This window comes from Prionailurus viverrinus, chromosome F2 (genome assembly GCF_022837055.1).
Source record: "Prionailurus viverrinus isolate Anna chromosome F2, UM_Priviv_1.0, whole genome shotgun sequence".
Classification (NCBI taxonomy): Eukaryota; Metazoa; Chordata; class Mammalia; order Carnivora; family Felidae; genus Prionailurus; species Prionailurus viverrinus.
The window spans coordinates 67,592,432-67,618,351 of NC_062578.1; the positions used below are offsets into that span (position 1 = coordinate 67,592,432).

A 25,920-nucleotide genomic window follows, 5' to 3' on the forward strand; every position below is an offset into this window, starting at 1 on the left:
TTTTAGTAAAGCCCAGACTCAGAGCTGAAGAGAACTCCAATATTCCTACAATTACATTTTGTAGTATTTTTTTTAAGTTTATTTACTTATTTTTGAGAGAGAGAGAGCACTCAGGAGAGGGGCAGACAGAGAGAGAGGGAGAGAGTCCCTAGCAGGCTCCATGCTGTCAGTGCAGAGCCCAATGTGGAGCTCCAACTCATGAACCATGACCTGAGCTGAAATCAAGAGTCGGACGCTCAACCCACTGAGCCATCCAGGTGTCCCAAGCTTTATAGTATTACATCCAGTAGAACTCCCAAAACATCACTCATTCCAGCAGTCAGCCCAGCTTCCAGAACATAACCTGAATCCTCCCTCCTGTCCTCATTGCCAGCACTGCTATCCCAGCCCAGGCCACCATCATCTCTCACCCGGACCACGGTCGCTGCCTCCTAAGTGGTGCTTCAGCATTGCCCCCTGACACACCAGCCAGGATGTTCTTTGAAAGAGATAAACCCGATTGCATCTCTCCTTTGTTTAAACCTTCTAGTGGATTCCCACCGCATTTAATTTCTTTTATGTTTTAATTTTTTTAGAGACCTTCATTTTCCATCAACCTAATTTCCATTTTGTTTGCCCTTGTGAAAGAGCAGCTTAGGACCACTCGGTGGTTGTTCCTACCCATTCGGTGGCCTGAACAGTGGAAGCTGTGGACCAGTCTTTAGGAGGGAACTGCTGGGTGGGCACAAAGGGCACCTGCACGCCTTCAGACCAGCCTGACTTCAGGTTGAGTAGCAGTGAACTCAGCAGCGGAAGCAGTCCATTCACCCTGAAATCCCTCCATGATCACAGCCTTTTTGGCAGTGGCCTGCTCTTCCTTTTCAACCCCTTCAGGATCTCTTCAGAGAGGGGGCACGACCTTCCTTACGGGTTCACCAGAAATGGTGCTACGCATGCGCGGAGCTCCCCAGGACAGCACCCACCCCACCAGACCCACCGAGTGAGCTCCCTGGTTGCAAGGGATGGCGATGCCCACGTAGCACAGAGGAGAGTCTGTGTCACACAGAGCAGTGTGTAGGTAGGTGAATATAAGACACCTCTGTGAGAGGCTGGTGGTCAGCCCTGGGCTGAACGACCACACAGAAGTCTCGGCTCCCAGGAGGCTGCCCGGGTCTGGTTAGTGAAGTTTCCAGGAGCAAAGCGGCCGGGAATAGGAGTGGCTCCAGCAGCAGCAGGAGACTTTAGCCCAGCTCGCTGGCCAGTATTCCCAGATGACCCGATACTGACATCAGCTGGGTTTTCAATGGCAACAGTGGCAGGAGCTGCGAGCAGCAGCTTCTCCCAAGCTTCACTTTTCCTTCTGTAGATGTACCGTTCCATCTGAAAGCCAAGGCCCGTGCCACCCAAGTGGGTTCCTGCTGCAAGAGATTTGAGAGCATCCTCCTTTATTTTCAGGACATCAAGAGCTCCGGAGATGGTGAAAGTTTCCCGGAAGTTACAACCTGAATGCAGAACAACGCTGAATGGACTCCTCCCTGGGTAGCGTGGAAAGGGATTCCCACCGCATTTAAACTAAACTCTAATCTTGCCGTGGCCGAGAGAGCCCTAGAGGTCCGGCCCCTGCCTCCCTCTCTGACTTCACCTCCTCCTACTCTCCTCCTTGCTCTCTGTCCCAGACTCACAGCCTCTGGCTGTCCCTGCAACACAGCGAATGTGTTCCCCACCAACAGCCTTCGCCCTTGCTCTTCCCTCTGTCTGCAACACACTTGTCCCTGTCCTTACAATAGCTGGCTTCTTCTCACCCTTCAGGCCCACGCGTCCAACTCCCTGTGACTTCTCCCTGAGCAGTCCTCCTCACCCCCATCAATGCTCCATCATGGCACCCTGGTTTTCTCCCTTCACAGAACGTCCCACTACCTGCGATGATTGTATGTATTGTTTGCTTCATTTTCTAATATCTCTTCCCTCTAGAATGTGGGGTCCTTGTCCTGTCGGGTGACGGACCTTTCTCCAGAATCTAACACAAGATCTTGCGCATACCAGGTGCTCAACACATTCGTGTTGAATGAATGAATGAAAGAAGCTGTTAATTTGCGGTGTGGAAAGGTTTCCTGGAGGAGATGACCTTTGGTCTGATTCGCGAAGCAGGAAGGGGTCTCAGGCCAGGTGCACAGGGCGGCAGAAGATGTGGAACAGGGAAGAGATATGTAATCCATGCCAGGGGGCACCGTGAGCCAGGCCTGTGCAGTGTGCGCTGGGAGCATCCAAGATGAAATGACCCAAGCTGGGCAGAGGGTTGGAGGGAGGCTCCAAGGAGATGTTGCTTGAGTTGAGCCTCGAAGACTGTAGATAGAGCTCACAGACAAAGACAAGGAAGAGGCATTTCGGGCAGCGTAAGCGTCCTGGACCAGGCAGAGTATGGAAGAGAATGGTGAGAAGGTGCCTTGCCTGCTAAGGAATCGGGATTTTTCCCCGAGACTATAGAAAATAGAATGCTGTTTTCACCAACCCGTGGAAAGTTAAACAAATAAACACTATCGCTGAACAATAAGCAACGGGACTCTGGCAAGAACCACAAGGATGAGTTAGGAAGGCTTGAATAGATCTGATTTAAGCACACATTCAAATGATTATATATGCACGTCCAAAACATATTGTTATTATAACATTCGTTTGTTCGAATGGCTTCATGCATGACCAGATGTGCATGCTCTCACAGGCTTCTCTGCAGTGAAGGATCAGATGTTTAAATTTCTAATCTATCGTACTCAATACTTATGTAAAATACAGCAAAAATGGCGTGAATGTCAAATTGCAGTGAATGTTCCTGAACGCTTCTGCTCAGTTTCTGTATTTCCTCCTAGCCTGGTCAGAAGCACATGGTGAGCCAGCTCTGATCCATGGGCCACATTCCATAGATTGAGGAATGTCACGTTGGGCACATTTTGGCTTAGAATTCAGCACACACCCTCTGACCCACCAAAAATAACAAAAAGAATGTCTTGAATTTATAGATCCAATTTTATGAATGTTTGTGTTTCATTCAGACATGTTCATGTTCCAGTGCCCCCGATCGATCTTCGTTGTACATACAAGGGTCACGTTATTCAATCTTAGTGTTTATTTTGCACGGGATGGTGAAAGTGGCCCAGGCTGTGATAATTCAGGTCTTACTAGATCAGATTTTACTAGACAGAAATTCTATGAGCTTCAGTATCGTCCTCTGGAAAAAAAATGTGAGAAATAACACTTTCATTTCAGAGTTGTTTCGCAGATTAACTAACGTATGCGAAGCACCGGGCACATAGTAGGTGCTCAGTAAATGTTGGGCCCTTTACCTGATTCATTTCATTCCTTGTCGTACCTTTAGCCGTGGGCTGGAGGAAAAGAGTGGTGCTGTCTCATCCGATAGCCTTTAGTTGTAAGAATTGTTGGAGTCTGTCCTCAGACTGTTTGTGCTACACCCACCGCAACAAATCCTTCATCCTAAGCAATTACAAGCAAACGCTGTTTGCAGCAGAGCCAACCCTGTCTGCTCCCAATGCAGTTGGGGTGATGATAGCTCTGGAACCTCATAACGCTATCCTGCTCAGGTTGTCCTCGAGCACTTTGAACTGAGCTGGCTGTAGAAGAGAGCTCCCTTCGGCTTTTTCCCTTCCTTTGAGCTTGCATTAATTACTCCTTGAGTTGAGTTTATAGACCAGAGCCAGATGTGTAAGATCAAAGGGAAACTGGGCCTCAGGGAAGGAAATGGAAATTGCCCCAAATGCCTTCAGGCGACATGAATGGCAATGTCTTGACAAGCAGGGCCTCACGGGGGCTTTGGCAGCAACTGGGCAGACTCTCTTCGGATTGCCCGAGAGGACAGAGGGCTTGCCAGACCAACACTGGCTGACAACATCCACCCTGCATGAAATATGTGCTTCCTGGCTGCCTTACCAGTCTAGGCGGAAGGTATGGGAATTATGGAACCACCATGAAAACAGTCTTTGGCTCTGAACAGCGACCAAGAGCATCCTGAACCCCAGCCCTCCTCCCCTTCTCCATACCCTGCCAAGCCCTGCCCTGGCAGGTTTGAGGGGGGCCCTGGAAGCTGCTAAAGGGCCCCCTGGGATTGTTCGGCTTCTCTCTGCTCCATGCTGGTCCCCGCCTGCTCTGTTCTCTTTTCCCTGACTCCCCCTCACGATGAAATGGGCCGTCTTTGCAGTACTTCCCAAGGTACTGATGAAAGCCAACAAGAAAGAGTCCAACACATCCTGGGTCTAATCTCAGCTCCTCCTCTTACTAGCCCTGTAACCCCAAGTCTCATCTTCCTCACTTACAAATGATGCCTGTGACAATGATGCCTGTCTCATGAAGTTGTGCAATTGAGCGCTTAGCGCCGTGCTTGGCACAGAGTGGATATTCAGTAGATACTCTTATTATTGTTGTTGTTATTGTTATTACTAACAAGCAGTTGGCATGCCTGTTCCCAGACCATCAAAGGTATATTAGTTTCCCAGGGCTGCTAGAACAAACCACCATAAACTGGATGGCTTAGTACCATAAACTGGATGCCTTAGTACTATAAAAATGTATTCTAGAGACCAGAACTCTGAAATCAAGGTGTCAGCAGGGCCCTGCTCCCTCTGAAGGCTCCAGGGAAGAATCTCTTCCTTGCCTCTTCTGGCTTCTCATGGCTGTTGGCATTCCTTGGTGTTCCCCGGCTTCTGGCCACATCATTCCAATCTCCAATCTCCATCTTCTTTTCTCTGTCTTATTTTCCTTTGCCACTTTCTTCTGAGGACACTTGTGAAGGCACTTAGAACCCACCCAGATAATTCCATCTTATCTGTTACCATATAAGGTAATATGCACTCTTTTGCCATACAGGTAATATTCACAGGTTCTGGGGATTGGGACCTTATTGGAGGTCCTATACCTTATTGACGACCACCATTAAACCCACTACAGAAGACATTCCCTAGGGAAATGGGCTTGGGAAGGAAGGTTTCTACTTGTTTCATGCTCAAGAGTCTCAAATCCTCACGGCATTTAGTTATCATCTGCAAAACTCTCTTTGCTGTCTTTCTGGGAACCCATTCATGACCATACCAGATCCTAACACAGCCACTAGGTCCCTGGAACTATGATATATACACTGCCTGGTGGTGAGTTTATAGGATGGTGGAATAAGACAGAATAGGCTATAGTGACTAGAAATATGTAACTGGAACAAAGGAACTCTTAAGAGGGAAAGAACATCAAATTTTGGCTCACATTATACTTAACAGTGGGGTTGCTGTAGATGGGCCAAGCCTGGGGTCATTTGAAAACTTTTTACTACATGGGTGATACTTACTGATATTTATCATCTCAGAGATTAAAAATTAAAACATTAAAAATGTTTATTAATTCATTTAAACAAGCCATGACATATTAATGCAAGTCATATTTTTATGTAAAAAATATATGTTCCCCCAAACCAAATAACTTAGTGAGAAGGGTGGGACTGTTTGGTATTTTTGTAAATTTCTTTAGTGTCTGGGTTAGAGAGTACCTCTGGATTCTCATCTGCGCCTCTGCATTCAGTCCTGTGTGATATACTGGTTTCACTGGAGTCTGGGAAGAAAATTCTGCCTCACTGGGATACACAGTTTGAAAAGGGGGAGCAGGGGGGAGGCAGAATTTAATAGCCTTTCCAGGTAACTATGGGTGGGTATTCTTCTCTGATACCTCACCCAACTTGGCTAGTGATAAATTCTTCAAGATGAATGACAATTTGGAACCTGAGATGTCAATGGGCTTTTTGAACTCGGTTCTGCTAACGGCCGTTAAGCTATCTCACACTTTAAATGAGTGTTTTACCCATGTATGGATTTTGTGCCATCGTGCATTGATCTTTTGGAAAATGTTGGTTCACTGAGCTGGGCAAGTGTTCTCGATGTTAATCTGGCTCACGGTGCCAGAGAAAAGAGTTTCAAAATTCTGATTTTCACTTAAAAATGTGAATTTTGCCATTGCCACAAATTCTGCCAGTAAGGTTTTTTTGAAGTGCCAGATTTGTTTCATTCATTTTTGAGAAACAATTTGTTAAATACCCAAGGCTGAATAACCGTAGTTTGTCAGTCAGTTATTACTATTTTTTTTTTTAAAGCAAAAATGGCGTTCCTTGAAAACGGTGGCGAAGTTCAGGTCCTATCTCAAACAACAGCCTGATTGCTTTCCCCCTGGATAACCAGGCACTTTGGTGTGCAGGAGAAGCATTTTAGGTGCTCTATACTTTCCATTTCACTGCATGGAATATTCCAAAGAGATGTACTCAAAGTCAAGGTTTAATACAATTAATACTTTTTTACTGCCTCATCACGGCCATTCTTAAGTGAAACAGACGATTTTTTGCAGCTAGTACATGAGGTAAAGGACAATGGCACCGACCCCCAGAGCAGTTTGTACCCAAGACCTTGGTTTGCACCAAGGTGCCACATTTTCACCCACATTGCTTTTACCTCACCAGGGCAAATGTCAACACCATAAAAATAAATAAAACTGGCGGAAAGGCAAATAACATCTTAGTGTTTTTGTGCAAGCAGGTTTGACATCATGTATTCCCTGAAAGGGTTTCAGATTCCCCATGGATCCATGCACCACACTTTCAGAAGCTCCCTTCTAAGACACCTTCTAGTTCTGGGAATCCATGACCCTTACCCCACACCAAATTTCTTAGACGACTTTATCTAAACCTGTCATCACAGTTGATGCCACAAGAGAGAAGAGTAGCCCCCACATTCCTGTTACCCTTCATTCCACTTAGATTCTGAATCAAGGGATGTGAGGTATGGTTGGAGGTGGGCAGGAGGGTATAATTCACATGCGAGCATCCAGTTGAGTCCACTGGACAGCGTCCTGTGTCCCCCCTGGGTGATAGAATATGAAGAAAGTGGCGTATTTCAGGGTTCCCATAGAGTGTCTGAGACCCTTTAAGTCCTTCCTGGGCACAGTGTTCAGCTTTCTCTTCTGCAAAGCTGTTTATCTCTTTCCCCAATTAATTCCTCCTGACATCTAACATTAGACATTAAACAGTGATTTCTGGTCTAGGTCAGCCACTCTACAACTATTTATAATCCTGCAGGAAATCATTACTCTTTGCATTTCAAGATGAATGATTGAAAAAAAAATTATGGCAGGTCATGGAAACAGAATTTCAAAGGGTGGTTTGGGGACAGAGTGACCTGGTAAATAATTATTTTCTCTTGTCCCTAGCTCTCTAACCGCACGGAAGCCTTTATCACTGTCTTCCTGATGAGTGGCTTTTAGGAATTAGCTGGGATTCAGAGAATTGGGGAAGCAGGACAGCAATGAGATTTGCATCAAGGCACAAGGTTTTCAGGGTATTAATAAATCTAAATGTGTCCTATGAGGACAGGCAATGTGGCTGCGGAACACAGGGGGATATTTAGAAGTCTGCAAAGAATCTCTGAAATAAATGTCAGTGTAGAGACTGTTTGGGGTTTGGTAGCAGGGTGAAATTGACGAGATTTCAGCATAGTAAATACAATTGATCTCAGCCCTCCTCCTCTGGAGCCGTCAGGGGGCATTCTCTGTGACCTTGAGGATTTTGTCAAATCGCTGCAAAAGAGGTAAAAAGGTCTCTCAAAGAAAACTATGTAACAAGTCACTGTGCTGGCTGAGAATTTCTACGTCCCCATTCTCCCTGTCAGTCTCTTCTCTAGTTAACAAATATCATGGTTTTCACATCTACCCTCTGCCTAACTCTGAGCAGGCACTGGGGAGAATATGAAAATTATTAACACGAAACCTTTTACTTCAAGGTTTCTAATTTTTTGAAGGAAATAAGAATTATGCACAAAAAAAAATGATAAAAACAATACGTGAAGTAATGAAAAGCGTGGCTCTTCCACTTCCTAAATGTGTGACATTAGATAAGCTTTCTGAACTTCAGTTTTCTAGTCTGTAATGTGGAGATGATCCCAGCACATCCTGCACGGGGCTGTTTTGGACATTAAATGAAACGACATGTGTAAACAGCCCTGTACAGAGCCCATACTTAGCATTACAAATATTTGAGTCAGTTATAAGAACTATCATTTTGGAGTGACTTTCCCTCCGAACAATAACCGGGGAGCCTTATTCCCTTTACAAATTATGGAACCTAAAGCTCAAGAAAATAAAATAACTCATTATACCATGATACCCTTCAGATGAGAATTATTTCAAAAGAGTCGAAGGGACAGACATTGAAAAGATATGGGTCATTGATAGTTGTGGTAGCTGTTCTCCAAAATGGCCCCCTAGGGAACCATTGTATTTGTGTCCTTGTAGAGGCCCCTCACTCAGTGAATGGTTCCTGTTCCACAATAAATGTGGCATAAGGGATGTTACATGACGTCAGAGGTGGGTTAAAGGAGCCCAGTAGCTTCCACTTGGCTCCTTTGGGATGTTTGCTTGCTCTGTAGATGCTCCATTTTGGAGCTCAGCCTCCATGTTGCCAGGTGCCTAAGCCCAAGCTGCTGCCCCAGCCAAACTTACAGCCCACAACCCACACCAGCTGATAGTCTTGTGAATGCACCACTCTGAACTCTATCCAAAGTCAAGCCTTAAGAAGACTACAACCCAGATGATATTTGACTACAACTGCCTTTGAGAAATCCAAGTGAGAACTGCCCAGCCAACGGGGGTGGGGCAGGGGACATTTCACCTAGTATGTGGAAAGATGCAGGGAATCTTTCCCTCAACCTAACAATAAGAAATAACTAGATGATCCGAACAATCATAAGTTTTCTGGAGCATGTCAAAGAGCTAAAGTTACAAGGCAACTAGGTTAACTCAACTCCAAAGGTCGACAAGCCACTCCAAGAAGAGATATCAGCTATAAAGGATCTACTACACACCAGGAACTTGGAATCTTTTTTATATTATTTATCTCCAATTCATGCAAAACTAAAAGTTAGATATTACTGTCCCCTTTTGCACATGGGAAAGCCAAGGTCAAGTACAGAGTAGTGGTTACATCATAGGCTCTGCCGTCAGACTACTTGGGTTTGATTCCCAGGTCTGTGACTTACACACTCTGTGACTGTGGGCAAATCTTCTCTGTGCCTCGGTCATCCCTTTTATAAGATGGGGATAATAATGGTACTTTCAATAAATGAGAGAGTGAAAGTATGACATTTGGCAATGTAAGCCCTTAATGAATATGACCAGTCATCGTTAAGTTACTTGACCCAAACCACACAGTGAGAATGTCTGACTCCAAAGTTGCATTCTCTCCAAAGAAATATTGTTCGTGGTTGTGAAAATTATTTTTGTGAAATATTAATAAATGTAAATAACATAAGTTCAACAGAACTAATATGAACTCAATTAGATCTTCCTCACTTGCCATGATCCTCTTGAGACAGCATAGCCAGGGATGACCAGATGTTTGCTGAACGTCTTTCTTAGGTTCCCACCCCCCTCCCCGTTTTTGTAGTCCCAGTTCATTGAGACTTCCGCTGTGATGAATCTCATTCCATTATGTTACATTTAGGTAACTAAGGATCTTCAAAGTATAATATATATTGTATTTGCTGTGTAAACGTAAGAATATCAAAGCGAAACAAGTCTCCTGGATAAGTTTATAAATCAATCTCTCTGGGCTCATTGTGTAATATAGGTTATCAAAGAGATACAAAGACATCAATGGATGAATGGATAAGTAAAATGTGGGTGTATACACAATAGAACATTATTCAATCTTAAAAAGGAAGGAAATTCTGGCACGTGTTACAACATGGATGAACCTTGAAGATATTATGGACGCTATGCTAAGTGAAATAAACCAGTCACTAAAGGACAAATGTTGTATGATTCCCCTTAATGAGGTACTTAGAGTTGTCAAACTTACAGAGACAGACAATAGAGTGGTGAGTGCCACGGGCAGGGGGAGAACAAGGGAAGTTAGTGTTTAATAGGTACACACTTTCAGTTGTGCAGGGTAAAAAGAGTTATGGGAATAGACAGTTGTGAACGTACCAACCCCTAAGATACATTCCCGAGCTAGTTTCGGGTTAACTAGTTTCAGTGCCACTGAACTGTGCACTTTCAACATAGTTTAAATGGTAAATTTTATGTTCGTCATATTTTATCACAGTGAAAAGGGTTTTCAAAGAAGGAGAATATACGAAAATTTGGAGGAGACTAAAGACATGATAACAATAATGTAACATAAAATATTTGTGAATTTCTTGTTCTGAGTCATGCTTGGAATGGATCGTGTGTGAGTCCAACATCCTGGTGGACAGTAAGAGAAAATAAAATCTAAATTCGGGGCACCTGGGTGGCTCAACCGATTGAGCGTACGACTCTTGATTTCAGCTCAGGTCAAGATCTCACAGTTTGTGATTTTAAAATTCCACATCAAGCTCTGTGCTGACAGCTCAGAGTCTGCTTGGGATTCTCTCTCTCTCTCTCTCTCTCTCTCTCTCTCTGCCTCCCCCTGCTTGCACTCTGTCTCTCTGTCAAAATAAATAAACTTAAAATAAAATAAAATAAAATCTAAATTCCTCAAGCTTCATTTCTGTCAATGCTACGAGGCCATACCTATTGAAGGATGGACTCCAGGAATTGTAACACCTGTCACTGAGGGCTAGAAAAGAAACAAGATAATCAGTTGTCAAGGATATTATAGATGGCATCATTTCTAAGGGACAAAATCTAAGCTTCCTAAATAGAGGAGGCAAACGGGGAGTGGTCAGCTGCAACTGAAGCTCATTGAAGGTCTCTGTGTGGCCAGCACTGAACCGGGCATTGCTGGGAAACACAAACTATAAGGTATTATTCTTTACTGAAGGAGCCAAGATCAAGTCGGAAGACAAACCAGTATCATGTAATCAGAACCCGTTCAATGCTAAGTTGTGTGGATTCGCCATATACATTCCACGAGAGGTCGGGATGTGTGGAGGTCTTGTATTATACCAAGTTGGCTACACTGGAACTGTGTTTTCCAGAATTCCCTTCCCTGCATGGTTCTGAGTTAGCATTGGTCACAGAAAGAATCTGCAATATTTGAAAGCAGTCATTATTCTCTGAAGGTCCTAGTGGACCAGCACTGCATGCTGGTGCCTCTAATGAATGTGGCTGGTCTGTGGGCTCTCGTTGTTGGTGGGGGAGGCAGCCGGCCCACAGCTCTTCAGGCCCCGCCGGATGGCCTCCTCTGGCATCCCTGAGTCCGGAACAGGAGCATGTGTGACTCTGTAACAAAGAGCACCAGCTTCTGGAGGGGTTGTCCTCATCATCCAAATTAGAGGCAGCAAGAGAAAGATGGGGGTTTCAACCCCTCCTTGTGGGTTCCAATTTGCCTTTATGGGTTCTGGTCTGTCACTGGGTGCCCCAGATGGTCCTCACTCTTCTCCACTTCACATTCATCTTTTCTCCCTAACTGCTGGCCTTGCTGACCTACAGAAACTCCAAGCCCAGCACCAGGAGTAGAAGCAAGTCTTACATAGTTTTCTTCATCACCTCCCACAACTGCCCAATGTCTAATGTCTTGGGAGCATCCCTGATTCCATATGACCCATGGTGGCTCTGCTGGCCTAGTAGAACCGTCACTGCTAAGAGCATGGAACAGAATAATGTTAAAAGCTTAGAGTTTTTAGAGCTTTAGAGTCTTACATTCATAGAGTTTAATACAATCATCAGGATGATATCTGGGCTTTGGAGTGGAGAAGTGAGAATGCATTCTGGCTCCACACTTTCTAATCACTGGGCTTTAGCCAAGTTGCTTAACTTTACCGAGCCTCAGTTTCCTCATCTGTAAAATAGGAGGATAACCCCTTCCTTATCAGTTTTCTGTGACGATAAAATAAAAACATGTGTATAAAATGCTTGCTATAGTGTTTTTAAGTGCTTTGTAGTATACCAAATAAGTGTATGTGTGCACATGTGTGCATGCATGTGGGTGCCCCCCGCCCACACACACACACACACAAACTCACTATCAGGATCAAAGGGCTCCATTATTTTGGTCATTGTGCCTTATCTCCAGTAACTGGGATGCTTGTCTATAACAAATAAGTGGATGGATGGATGGATGGATGGATAGATGGATGGATTGATGAATGGACAGTGATGTTTGCTTTGCTAAGGATCTCCAGAATAGAAGGGCCACTGGGAAAGAAATGGACCTGAACATCATGACTTTGAAACAGATGTTAAGTCAAGGACATGCCTACAAGACAAATCACTCAAGATTGCCACAGCATCAGGCTCTGCCAGGTTTTGTCCTTGCTTCCCCAGGGTCTGTTCTTCCAGCACCATGCTGTTCTGGGTTTCTCTCACAGACTCTTACAGCCCTTAAGTCCCTTTTATGACCGTAATGTCATTAGATCTTTGCAATAGCCCACTAAGGCAGGAAACATGAAAATTAGTGTCTCCATCTTACCATCAACAAAAGAAGTTTTAGAGAGGCTTGAGCTGCCTGTTCTGATATCTAACCAAGGGCTGGTTCCATCACGAGCCATGGCTGGACCAATGTCACTGAGCAGAGATGCAAAGCAGAACCACAACTGCCATGAGAAAAGCTGCTTTTCCTTTACCGCAAAATCATGGAGAATGTACCTTGGTCTTGCGTAATGAAGGTGACACTTCTGCAGGGGATCCACAGCTCCAGTTCTAGGCCTGCTTTTACTAGCCGCCATTTGGCATGGAGAAGGGGAGGTACTTGGACCTCACAGTCAAATAGATCAGAGTTTGAGTCCCAGCTCTGCCACTGTCTGTAGAACTGCAGGCAAGTTACTTAATCTCCTTGAGTGACAATTTTTCAATCTACAAAATTGAGATAATATCCAGTCTTGAGGCGTAAGTGAGATAACCTAGCAAAGTGGCTAGAATCTAGCCGAGGTTCAATCAGTGATAATCCCCTATTCTCCCTTCTCTACACACTTCCTCCGCAGTGGAGTAAAGAAAAGCATAGCACAATAGTTAAGAGCATGGGCTATGGAGCCAGCCCACCTGGGTTTAAATTCGAGCCCTGCCATCTATTGGCTGTGTGACCTTGGGAAAATTACTTAACCTCTCTGTGCCTCCGTTTGCTCTTCTGCACGATGAAGACAGTAATAGTACCTACCTCTTAGGGTTGTTATGAAGGTTAAGATAGTTAATATTTGTAAAGTGCTTAGAATACATACTGGCATACATAGGTGCTACATATGTTTTCTTTTTTAAATAAAAAATAGTCATCTTTGTGGGACTTTTATGGAAAGAACAGCTGTGAAAATATCTTTTTTAATTCAGGAGACTCAGACAAAGGGAGCGAAATGCGAAAACATCTCCCTGAAGCATCGCAATGCATTGAGCCCTTACAATCTCACAGGCACTAGATAAGAAACAAAATGATGACATCTGAGTCATCCAGTCAGGAAACACGTGTCGCATGCTGACTGTGTGCCCGGCACTTTGCTAAGCACTCTAGATACGACAGTGGACAACACAACCAGGCCCGCCGTCTTCGCGGAGTTACCATCGTGGGGAGGGGAAGTGGAAATTTTAGGGAAAAAAAAACCCCAATAAGATAATTACAGCTCGTATTTAAGGGCTTGAAGGAAAGACAGGCCGTGTACTGTGATCAAGGACAATGGCAGGAAGGGGATGCTTAGAGGGAGGAAATCAAGGAAGGCTTCTCCAAGGAGGCGTCAGGTGAGCTGAGACGGAAGGGCTGCGAAGGTTCTGCTCACAGGGCTCAAATCAAGTCATTCTAGTGGGGCACCTGGCAGGAGCATAACCACAGAGATCCTCACGGCGCTACCTCCCAGGATTGTTCTGAGGAATAAATATAATGAGGTGTGAGAAACACCTGGCACAGGGCCTGGTACACAGTCAGTGCTGAGCACCCTTGCTGTCCCCCGGTAAGTGCGTCACTTTGGAGGAGCAGGGCTTCTGCGTAGTCAGACGGGGCGCTCTTCTGGGCCATCTCTGCCTCCCAGAGCAGCCTCCATTCAGGAGTTAATTCCCTCAGATCAACACACCTTTATTAAGTGAATTTATTTATGAGGCACGTTAAAGGTACGGTTATGATAAAAGATACAAGTAGAATCCTAACCCTGCTCTCCAGGGACTTAGGGACTAAAAGAGGAAGTGAATACCTACAAACGCACAAGCAGGGAGCCCAGTGCTAGAGGGGGTAACACGGGTCCACCGCAGAGCACGTGATGGGGTGGCCCACAGATCCTCCCCAGAGAAGAAATGGAACACAGGGTCAGGGAAAGTCTGGCTACCTGGGGAGGGGGGCTCTAGGCATCCAATGAGCTTTCGGTTTGGCAGCGTGCTGCATCGGTGAACGGTGAACGTAACACCTGCCTGGCTCGTAACACAAGGTCCACGGGCAAGCCCCAGGGCAGGGGTGTGAGCTGAAGGAAGAGGGGTCCAGACACTCAAGATGGGCAACAGCCATGCCACAGGCTCTGGGAGAGGAGGGGTAACAAAGGCACCACCACTCGTGCTCTGCCCAGGAGGCAACCTCAGTCCCAAGGCACCAAATGCGTTCCAGCCTCCATTCCTCTGCTGACCAGTCCCGGCCCCGAGTCCCCATCTCGTTCACCACTGCCGGATTCAGTGCCCCGCTCCGGAGTTTGGTTCTGTTTCCCTGCATATTACAGCCCATGGCCGTCACCACCACCCGCTCCACAAACGGTTACGACGTGTGTGTGCAGGACTCAGCTCCTTCTTCAATCAGACCATAATGTATTAAGCTCTTGTTGCATACAGAACCCGGTGCTAAGTGCTGGAGGTAGAACTTTCACAGTATACAAGGTGCCAGGAGACCCAGGCGGACATATCCCCTCAACACAAGGTAGGTTTGAGCCGGCGCTGAGAGAGACCCACATACAGGGAACAGGGCCCTGGCGAAAGACGAGATTTCACACTTATCGTGCCTCCTATCTTCCCACACTACGTGGCAGAGTTCTTCATTCATTCACTTGTTTGTTGAAACAAATACGTACCAAGGACACTATTCCAGGTGATTAAGACACTTGAATGAACAAGACAGACAAAAATCCATCAGTGGGGGGATATTTTCACACGGGCAGGACAGAGGTAAGGAAACAACTGTGTAGATGAATGCAGCTCATAGCACGTGCTTGGAGGAACAATTCAGTGCAAAGGCCCTGAGGTGAGTGCGTACCTGGGCCCCTGCGGAAGCCAGGGTGGCTGGAGCCAAGTGAGCATGGGAGAGCCGGAGAGGAGGAGGACTGAGGGCTAATAAGGGGCCATGAGAGAGCATGAGTTTGTTCTGGGATAATTCGGGAGCCATATAATTCACATCTAGGAGGCTGTTGTGATACCACAGGAGAGAGAGATGGTGATGCCTTTACCCAGGTGAGAAGCACAGAAATACCTTTAAATTCCATTTCCCTCCCTGGTGCTTAGGACTACCAGCTGGTGGGTATGTGATTTAAAAAAAAAACCCAAAAACTGATTGCATTGAAATAAAACAAAAAACTAATGGGTCCTTTGGATCTGAGCTCCAGCCAAGTGCCACGTCTCACTGCACCACAGAGGACAGACATATTAAGTGAGGCCCTGCGACCTGCCCTTATCAGGCATGCTCGGGACGGTGCTGACCCAGCTGTAGTTTTCTCATGGAGAGTTCAAGGGCAATCCTGCCAGCACTGAGTGCGAGCCCGAGGGCTCCTTGGCCAGAGCTGAGAGCTGCAAGAAAGAAACCTGCGTGCTGGGTAAAGCAGTGAGAATGGAAATGTCCCTGTACTTCCATTATGTCACGGACTTTTAGCGTATCAAAGTGACCTCAGAATTAAAAGAGCCTTCTGAAGGCCCATCCGCCACCTTCCCGGTTTGCCAGCCTCGGAAGGCCTGCCCTGGATTTCAGTCCGGAAGCCTGGTAAAGAGAGGCTCACAGAATTTAAAAAGGTAAAAAGTGATGATTCAGGGGCCAGGCCCAGCTTGCGAGATCTGGTGTGCAGTGGGATACAAAAGGGGGTGATATGAGTGCATAGTGAGAGAGAGATCAATCTCCCACGGACTGAGCCCCCTCGCTCTGCCTGACCTCCACTCCCCCACGCTCCCACAGGCTAGAGGCATCCAAACAAAGTATCATGTAATCTTTATGACCATTCCAACTCTTCCCCGTGAGACACCGGCGTGGTGAGGAGTCCCTTCTGCAGAATGCTGCAGGATGCAGTCCAGGTGAGAAACTGCAGGAAGACGCAGAAAAAAATCAGATCTTAGTGAGTTTCAGTGCCCTGACCCCTCTGTTGACAGGAGTGCCCCACCCCTGCACTCACTGTAACTCACACTGTTACATCAGCCTGTGTCTAAATCCATTCCGGCTGTGATAACAAAACATCACAGGCTGGGTGGCTTAGGAAGAATGGACATTTATTTCTGAGTGAGTGAATAAATTTCATCAGCTTGGGCCAGGCTGTGCATGGGAATAGCCCCGGAACCCCATCCGGAATCCATTACTAGTCAGAGAAAAACCTTAACTTTACCCTTTCCTTAACCTTACCTTAACTTTAAACTTTCTAGTTTTCAGAGCTCTAAGGATGCATTCCCTGACCTGACCCTCACAGCAACTCTGCGAGATAACTATTTTCGTTTCAGTTTTACAGGTGAGAAAACGGAACCTCATAAGCATCCAGTGGTATCCTCAAGATCATACAACTGATACGTAGCAGGACTGGCCCTCAGATGGCCACATTCAACTTCAGGGTTTATTCTGTGCTTGAGGAACACTTTAAAAGAAAGGCTATTACTGCTACCTAGATCCTTTTCTAATTTATGTATCTGTATCTCCTAAGATAGGGTCCGACATAATCTCTTTGCTCTGGAAAAAGAAGTGCGGCCCAGTAAAAAGGGATTGGGCTGGAGTCCAGACCGGAGCTACAGGAACCAGTTATGTAACCTTGGACAGGTCCTGGCATCTCTCTGCTGGCCTCCGTTTCTACTTCTTTCAAGTGCACGGAATAACACCTGACTGGTCTGCCTTACAGTGTGCCATGAGGCTGTAATAGAAAAAGAGAAGAAAAGTGTCCCGTACATAGAAGCTCAATATTACAAAGGGTGCCAGGGCTCCCATGTCCTTGCGTCCCGCCCACCCCCCAGCATGCTGCTAGGAGAGCTGATCGTGGAAGGGCCCTAACTACCCCCACCCCACCCCACCTTATTTCCATCCTACCCCATTTCCAAGCTCTGGCCCTCCTGTCAGAGCCCAGATCTAGGATTAGCTAGTGGGGGCAGAAACTTTGTACAGCTACTGAAAACCACTGAATTTTAATCTTTAAATATGGTGTGTGGCTTATAGCTCAATGTTTTTTTAATGCAATTGCTAGCCCTAGTAAGAGGCACAAAGACCTACCTGAGACTGCGGCTGTGGTGTCATGGAGAAGACAAATTCACTGTAGGAGAATTTGAGGAAAAGGAAGAAGCCGAATGTGATTACAATTTTAGGACTGAAAATGAGGGAGGATGGTGGTGCCTTTAATAAAACGAAGGGCAAGCAAGTCTGGGAGGCACCATAACCAACTCAGCGTAGAGTGTATTGAATTTGGGAGTTCAGCGGGCGGGACTCACAGACGTCCGCGTGTATCGGGAAGCCAGGAAATCGGGGCTGGATTTCTGGGAATGATGAGGACGTGGGAACCACATAATGCCACGGTTAAAGACAAGATCGGATGACGTTCGTCAAGATTTAAGAAAAGAAAAAAGACTCATCAGAGTTTTGATACCTCCAATATTCTGAGTCTTCTCTAAATTGGTGGGCTCCAATCCTTGTCAATCTATGAATTCCTTGAGTTCAGTTGAATTGGTTAACATTGACTTTCTCCAAGCAGGGTTAAGGTTTTCTCTTCTTCAAGCACGTCACCTGGAGCCCATCCAGGTTTGGTTTTAGGCTTTGTTTCTTCTGAGCTGTTGTGATCTTTCCCTCACTCCATGACTCTAAGGGAAATGCTTTAGGGTGTAGCCCTTATTCCTATGATTCCGGTCTCCTGAGGTGTTAACTGAGATCCTAGGCTGGTTTACCAAGGCCCTTGGCTTTGGCAACACTTGAACTCCATCGTCTATCTCCCCAGCACTGTTCTGTTGCTAAAATCTCTGCCCAGCACTTGAGCCTCCCTGCTGCTGTTCTTTTGGGTATTCTGGAATCGCACTCCTCACTGGTGCAACTCAGGAGTCATCCGATGACTTCAGGGAATTTGTTTGCATATTTGGGGGCTCCCTTACCTGAGGCTCCCTCCTCTCCCTCCGGCAGCCCCGAATGCTGTGTCCACTCCACACAATGAAGTGATACTCTCTTCTCGGGCTCCATCCTCCACGCTGAGAATGACAAGTAGCCTCAGGCAATAATCTGAGGGGAATGGGGAGCTCAGCTCATTGGCTGCCTTCTCTCCAGGATCCTAGCACCTCCACTCCCTGGGCTGCCCTCAAAGCTTTCAAATGTATTTTAAATATTTTGCCCAGGTTGCCCGTTTTAGGGAGCCTGTTAACATAACACGTGACTCCACAAAACTATTTTCTTTATTAAGAAAATAAAAAGTTAAATAAGGGTTGGCCCTTGGAAGCCTATTTTGGGGATCCAGAAAGGGAGTGTCAGACAGAAGGAAATGAGAGAGAAGAGGAAAGCCAGAGTATACAATCTTACCGACGCGGTAAGACAAAAGTGCTACAGAGTCGGCGTTATCAAAAAGAAAAAAAAAAAAAAAAAACCAAAAAAAAAAAAAAACCCAGCCATGGAAAGAAGTCTAAAATAAGAATGTTGTCCTTGATAAGGAGCAGAAGGTCATGGGTGCAGTATTTACCGATTGTTTATAGTTATCAAACGGTAAGATTTTGAGGGTGGGCAACAGGTTTACAATTGTGTGTCTTTTCACTGAACAGTTCTGAACATTCAGCACATGGCTGTTCATAAATTATACGATAAGGGAAAGTCCCAAATGTTTGAACAGTATGCGTTTGAGAGACGCTGGTGTCAAGCTGATAGAGAGGTCTGGTTCCGAGTGTCCTTTGCTGAAGGGCTGGGAGATACTAATTTAGCAGAGGCCCCCCTGCCAGACTATTTATACCCACCAGCAAATGTGCCAATGCACAGCATTCAACTCATGACTCGGAAAGACAGGAAATAAATTTCATTTCAAGGATCGCAGCTCACATGTGGAAAAAAGAAGTCTGGCTTGCGCTTTATCTCTCACCCAACTGATAACCACACATCCAGCCATACAGTGAGCACACAGCCCAAGCGAACCGGGCTTTGGGTCTGTAAGAAATGTTGTTTCCTCGGCTTCACCCATCAGGCATTTTTTCCTCTGCACTAAGTGAAAAGACTATCAGTGAGCTCCCCTGGACCAGTCTGGCAACTGGAAATTCCGTGTTGCAGGCTCACATCCTGGTAGTTTCTCCACCAGGGGGGAAAGAGCTTGGCCCTGCCCTACCTCATTCCCCCACTCCACATTCTCACCAGGCCTGTTCCCTTCTTGTAAGTATCCAGTCAGTTTCTAGCCTGCAGACAAGTGCACACAATAGTCTAACCCAACAGCATTTCACAGACCAAAACAGTCACAGAGGAGTGGGGCTGGAAGGGTCCACATGGGACCACCCCCCCCCCCCCCCCCCCCCCCCCCGCCGCCCCGACACAACAGAGGAGCAGTGGTTTACTAGTTAAGCGTCTTGGCCACCGGAGCTGGACGCTGACGTTCAAATCCCAGCTTTGCCACTTTTTACCCTTGTGACCTTGAGTAAACCGTGCAGTCTTTCTGTGTTTCAGTTCCCTCTCAGGAACACCAGGGATGATAAAAACACTTTCCTTGCAGAGCTGGTGTGAGGGTAATGCAGTACTTGGCTACCGCTATGAAGGCATAAACCACAAGACGCAAAGTACGCAGTGTGATGTGATTACCTTTATTACTCTTAGTGATGTGATTACCTTTATTACTCTTACTGCTACCTCCATTTTTAGTTAACCCTTCCTTGTGTGGATTTTAGGAGACAGAACTGTTGGACTGCTCAGCTCTGCACCAGTCAGCATCTGCACTGTGCTGGGTCAGAGGGTTAGATGTACCCCCTGGGGGGGGGGGGATGCTCACCTGCCTGGGGACGAGGAGCTGAAGCCCTCCAGTCACAGTGCTGCTTGGAGGCAGGCTGTCCCCTGGAAGCAGCCAGGATTAGAGAAGGGCTCCGGGTGGAGGGCCAGGCATTCAGAAACAGTGGAGGGACGGAGACAGACTCTCTGAGAAAGTCATCGCCACCCCATACAGCAGGAGAGGAGCAATTACCCACCTCCACCTTCCAGCCCCGGGCACAGTCTTTGCAAAGGGAACGTTTCTTTATGAGGATGCAATACATCTGCATTAGGCTGATTAAAAATTGTTCCTTGTCAGCTTCACAAATGTGATACGAGGGAGTCTGGAAGGCAAATGCGCAAAGGACTTCGGAGTCTGACATACCTGCGTCCCAACCCCCGCTTGGCCAATTACCAGCTCTGTGACCTTGGGAAAGTGGCTTTGCTTCTCTGGTTCTGTTACCTTGCCTATAAAATGGGGATGATAGATGTAACTCCACAGGGTGACTGCCGAGAGTCACAAGAGATGTGGCATATGTGACATGCTGTGTGCATACTGTGCCAAGCTCAGAGGAAGCCAGCAAGACAATGACCATGTCTCCCTCTTCCTTCCTAAGTGAATCATTATGTCCATTCAATTGCCTGTCAACCTATTTATCCCATTGCATCTCAGGTGTATCCAGAATTCCTCGCATGGAACGATAGTTGCTCAGAACATAAAACAAAAGTCTGGGGTGTCTTGCTCTACAAGGTTTCCAGTTCTATTGCTTTCATTGCCATAACTCCATCGTTTTGAATTTACCGATTTAGCCATAAAAAGGATATTCATTCCTTAAAAAAAAATACAGACCTAGGTATGCTATCACAAGGTAGCAATAGGTACTTTACCTAGGGCTATGTCAATAACTTCCTAAACTTAGAAATCTGCACAAACTTCTTTTACCAAAGTCATCACATTTGTGTTTATTTTCATGTCAATGTTCCCTACTCAGCTGGGACTATGGACGACCACTGATCTTTGTACAGTTACTGCTTAAATTAGTATTTAGCACATAGGCAGTGCTAAGGAAATCTTTTTTGTAAAAAAAATTGTTTTCATGTTTATTTATTTTTGAGAGAGAATGAGAGAGTGTGAGCAGGGGAGGGACAGAGAGAGGGGGAGACACAGAATCGAAGCAGGCTCCAGGTTCTGAGCCTCATGCAGGGCTTGAACTCACAAACCGGTCATGACCTGAGCAGAAGTCAGACACTTAACCTACTGAGCCACCCAGGTAGGTGCCCCAGGAAATCTTTTTTTAAGGGAGCTCTGAATTGAGCTGTTCTTCCTACTTAAATTTTTGTTTGTTTTGGTTAAATTCAATACTACTCTCAATAAAGAAGGGTTTATTATGACTCAGGATAAACAATGTTATGCCCTTTATACACCAAAAATAATGTATCTGTTCACATGAACAACTCATTAATAAAAGATGCTCACCAGAGAGGTCAAAAGATCTCAGATATTTCTAAAGTATTTCCCTCCATCTCTCTTATATGTTTCAATATAACCTTTCATGGAATCTCACAGTCTAATTAAAAACAAAAATAACCAAATAGCCGTTACCATGTATTGAATGCTTACCTTGTGTCTGTGTGACGTGCTTCACGTTGATTATCTGAACGCCCGTTGTAGCTTCATTACATGGTCAAGGAGAAGGCAAATTGGATGCACTGGCCAGTGGGGCAGCCACCCAAGGTCACCCAGCCAGCAAGCCAAATTTCCAGCCCAGAAGGTTGGACTCCAAATCCAGGACGTTTTGCCACTACAACCTACACGCCTCCCAGCCTGGCATTTGGGCTTCCTGGGATGTATTCCACAGACTTCGCTTCCCACCTCAGCATTTCCCTTCTGTGCACCTTCTGCTTCAGCTGGGGGAGCTACTGTTAACATCTCCACTCTGCTCTACCCCGACTCGGCCTCGGCTTAGGAAAGTCTGCTTCCTGGAAGGCTTTCCCGCCTTCCCTGCACAGCCTATCTCATCACCGTTTAAGACCCAGGCCAAACCTTGCCCCTTCCAGGAAACTCTCCCTGATACCCTCTGCCCACCATTAACACACACACACACACACACACACACACACACACACACACACACACACAGCAACAGGGGTCTTCTCTCCCTTCTCCAAAAGGCCAGAGCATTTTCTCAGCACTTCCTGTGGGTGCTTCATACCTTATCCCTGCGATTTGTGTGCAGAGGTCCCAGCTCTCCCTACTGGACACCGCTCACCTTGGAGGCACATCCAGTTCTGGATCCACACAGCACCCGACACAGGAGATGGTGGATGGGAGCCCCTCCCATGGCGGCCCCATGACTGGATGGCTTTGTGTGACAAGCTAAGTCCAACAGATTCCCCCCACCTCCTGGCTTCTCTCTCTCACACACACCTACACCCAACTTAATTGATTTAATGGGACTTTTGTGGGACTCATCAATGAGGCTTGAAATGGACCCACATGCTGCCGGAGCCACCCAATTAATCAAAGGGCTAGCGAGAAATGAAAATGCTGGATAAGATCAAAACAAATAATTGCCCAAATTAGCCACCATCTGCGTCTTGTTGTCAACAAACAGAGCCTCGTCCTCCTCTCACTCCCTGCCTGCTCAGATTGCACAATGAGGTCTCAGCTGAAAGGCATGAGTAAGGAACTGCGAGCCTTCTGGAGACAGGATGTGCCCCTGAACTTACTTGGGGAAATTCCATCGGCCCAACTGGTGTTTATTAGGCACCTATGACATACGTGACATTCTGCTGAGCACTGGAGATAGAGTGGTGACAAAGGCTTTTCTGTCCATGTGCTGAGCAGGTGAACAGGCTCATAAACAGATGGGAAGAGCAAAGACTGGCAGCTTCTTGGTCATGTGGCCCGGGGAGATCCTATCCCTGCTCTCAGCCTTGGTGTCTTCACCTGTGAGATGGGCTGATGCCAGGTCGGGGAGGAGGAAGTGAGATGACATTGACATAAAGGCCTGGTTTGTGCTATGTGCTTCATGATTGGTCCCAGGAGCTGAGCCAAGGTGTAATCCCTCCCTTCACACAAATGCTGTCGGTGAATGGAGGTTAAGTACACGGTCAGGCAAATAAGTCCCTCCCAGAGACCTCATGTAACTGCCTTCCACAAGAAAAACGGAGCTAAATAAAATGTTCTTTTCTTCATATTTTCCTGGTGACATGCATCATTTCCCATGAGCCTCAGAAGGTACACCTCCCAAATTAAGATGTCTTCAAAAGTAGCTAAGATCCATGTCTTAATTTCCGCATCTCTGAAGTGGAAAGGATAATATCCACCTCCCAGGGTCCTTATGAGAAAAAATGAGATAACTCTTCTATCTATTCAATAAATGTTTACTGAATGCCTGTGATGTGCCTGTACTGTTCTAGCTTCTGGGGTCACAGCAGTGAACAAAACAGATTTAAAAAAAAACAAAACCCTGTCCCTCTAGTGGGCAAGGCAAGGTAACAAATATCAACATAAATTACACAGTATGTCAGATGGTGAAATGCATGCAAAGCATTTGGTACAAAGCATGACTTATAATGAATGCTTGGGTTTATTGTGATGGAAAGAACGACCAGTACCATGAGTAATTTACCCAGAAAAGCCAGCTTCTTCAAGGTCAGGCCCAAAGACATGCTGCAGGTGAGAAGCAGAGGAGGATCTTAGTCCCCACAATCACTTAACACGATGTCATCCATGAGAAGAAAACGTCCCGGGGGAAATCAGCGCTTGTAAGAGTCAACAGTGTGTTTTTCTATAGACGTGAGAACAGCAATGGAAACGATTTTCATGCTCAGTCATCCCTGTTTTCAATTTACTCCCTTATTTGACTCAGTGGTCCAAATATCTCCAAGACTTGCTTGTATGAAAAATGAAATTATGTTGCCAAAAACGTATATATTCTGTGGCCTTCTGCTTCCTGGTGCAGAAATAAATGATTGCACTTAGGTGTTGGTCTTGTCCTTGGGACAAGATTCAGTGTAAATGCTCAGAGGCAGCTGACCAAAACCAGGACATCTACCCATGGAACAAAGTAACAGACTTTAATTCTGTACCTGAAAAAGCCAAGAGTTAGCATAAACATTTCCAATGAACACGCCTCACTGAGGGAAATAAGGCTCCTTGACCATGAGCTCCAATCATCAGATGAAAAGCATAAAGAAGTGGACATACTTTCCACCTCTACTCCCGATCACCAACAGCCCAGAAACCATGGTGGGTGGTGCTTTGGGCAGTAATGCAGCAACGCTCTGACTTCCCTAGGGCTGAGACCATTGCTTAATACTCTTTGGCACCCTATCACCCAGCAGAGTGTCAGGTGCATTGTAGAAGTGCTGGTGACCATTCATTTGCCTGTCCTGATCGGTCCTACACCCTGCTCCACTCAGCTCTGCACCCTGCGAGGCTAACCTTTGTGTTCTTAATCAAAGTGCTCTCTTGCTTTCATTCAGGCTTCTGGTTGAGTTTGATCAATAGCGATGTTAGGGTGTTTGTTCCCTCTTTCCTTGTGGGGTGGCTGTGGGTTGATGGTGTCCCAGGAGAGGACATTTCTCCTGTCAGGGCACCTTATCCACATCTCTCTCCTCTCTCTCTCTCTCCCTCTCTCTCTCTCTCTCTCTCTCTCTCTCTCTCTCTCTCTCTCTGGGCTCCAGTAACAGCTGGGCTGTTTCCCTTTGCACTTCAGGCATGGAAGCAGTAACAGCTCCCCTTGGATACTTAGCCCGAGCCGCTTGCACGATCCCTTCATCAGTTTTCTTAAACACTGAATTTAAAAACAAACTCATTTATTAAATGCTCCTCAAAATACCCTGTGGGAACTTGCCATTAGTTCCCTTCCAGGATCTCAACTGACAGAGAATGGGAATAATAAATGTTTGCAAAATGCATTAATTGAGTAACGGACTCAAATAGTATTATCCTATTCATATATCGATACACCATTTATAATCCAGACCAGAGAACCCAAACCTGTCTGATGACTAAAATTATCTGGAGAGCTTTTAAAATAAATATTCTCAGGTATGTCTCAGAGAAATCTAGAGACTGAGTCTTGTAAATGTCTCTGTATAGCTTTTGGGATCTCCAGGGGAATCTGGTGATCAGGATGGCATAAGAACCTCTGATCTAGAAGTCTCCCCTTAAATCCCTGACCATCCTAGAACTGGACTCCGTTAGAGACTCTCACCACCTACACCTACACTTCTCATGGTTGGTTCCCAGAATAACTGGGTCCAGGAGAAAAAAGAACTTGTCGTCCATTATGATACTTCTCTCTTCAGTTGGGAAAGGGGAAGGGGTGGAGAAAAGACAGGGAAGAACTTTCTCCCATCATGAGTAGCAACTGGCTATTCAATGCTGAAAGGGAAGGATTACTTTAGCTATTAGTTAAACAATACTTCTACCCAGAGAGCATCTATTTCAAAGAATAATCTATCATAATCACTAAGAACGTGATCTTGGGAATCTGCTCATTTGAGTCCTAGCTCTACTGCACAACAACTGTTCGACTGTGGGCCGGGCACACAGCCTTTCTGAGCCCCACTTTCTTCATCTATAATACTCGTCTACTCACTCATTCATTTTCCAACCCTTCAACCCACCCACCTACTTACTCATTCGTCTATCTACCCAACCATCCACCTACCCACCCATCCATCCATTCATCCATTTACCTACCTTTCCAACAAACTATCCACCCATCTATCCATTCATCCATCCATTCAAATCATCCAGCCATGGTCTATGATGTTTAATGGCACCACGAGAATGCATTAGCTTTGTGGTCCTTTACAGCCTGGAAGTCTGTGATTCCATAAAAATCAATAGACAAAAGGATGATTATATACAAAAT

At 45.9% G+C, this 25,920-nt stretch overlaps 1 pseudogene; it reads right to left on the reverse strand.

Annotated features, from left to right (window-relative positions):
* Positions 1 to 633: 633 nt before the first annotated feature.
* On the reverse strand, positions 634 to 4,720 carry LOC125156212 (40S ribosomal protein SA-like; annotated as a pseudogene).
* Between the last annotated feature and the right edge of the window lie 21,200 nt (positions 4,721 to 25,920).